Here is a 991-nt window from a genome sequence, read left to right on the forward strand (position 1 = left end):
ATCATCACAATCTAGTACACTTGAAATATCTTGCAATTTTAGTTGTCAATTATACATCAGTAAAACAAATTTTAAAAAATTTGATAACTATTCTTGAGACTAAATGTGCAAATGTAGCACACTTTACAAAAGCCAAAAGTGACATACTCAGATGTGAAGTTATTGGATTTGAAACATAAGGAAATTTCTGTGGAATGTAACATCTCTAGGGAGAGGAAATTGAATATAAAATTTTATCTTTTTGTAGGTGGTCTCATTACTGCAAAGCTCTGGACTTAGCTCTGGACAAAGTTCTTGGACAAACCCCCCGCCTCCCCCATTATACCAGTTTGAGACCCTGGACCTCTAATAACTTGTTTCCTCTTCTATAAAAAAGGGATGACAGTGCTAACATTGGTAGCACATATACTAAAACTGGACCAAAGCAGAGGTTAGCATGGCCCCTGTGCAAGGATGTCAGGAAAACACATTCTTTTATTTGGAAAATAGATAAGCAACAAGGATATATTGTACAGCACAGGGAATTGTAGCCATTATCTTGGAATAACTTTTAATGGGAGTATAATCTGTAAAAATACTTAATTACAACGCTGTACACCTGAAACTAAAATTGTAAATCAACTATACTTCAATTATAAAAGTGGGAATGGTAATTCCTACTTGAGATACTCTAAGATTAACTAAGGACATAAAATGCCTTAAATCTAGTGGGTATTTAGATGTCTCGGCGACTCCTTTCTCTCATCTATGTGACAAGAGCAGCGTTGGAGTATCCTGCAATAACTCTACCCCAAATTGTTTCCCAGGCAGTTCAATTACTCCGCCAGAGTCCACGTTAGTCTAAGAAAAACAAAGTTTTCTATTCTGAGGGAGAAAAAAATGTGCTTTAAAAATTAAAAAAAAAAAAAAAAAAAAAAGAGCATCATCTCCGCTCCTGAGGGCAAGATCCAAGACTTCTTCCCTTCTCTAAAGAGAATGAAGTAAACATTTA

At 35.2% G+C, this 991-nt stretch overlaps 1 pseudogene; it reads left to right on the top strand.

Moving 5' to 3' along the window:
- Positions 1-384: 384 nt before the first annotated feature.
- LOC114115067 (U6 spliceosomal RNA) lies at positions 385-479 on the top strand (annotated as a pseudogene).
- The last annotated feature ends 512 nt before the right edge of the window (positions 480-991 follow it).

This window comes from Ovis aries, chromosome 5 (assembly GCF_016772045.2).
Source record: "Ovis aries strain OAR_USU_Benz2616 breed Rambouillet chromosome 5, ARS-UI_Ramb_v3.0, whole genome shotgun sequence".
NCBI lineage: Eukaryota > Metazoa > Chordata > Mammalia > Artiodactyla > Bovidae > Ovis > Ovis aries.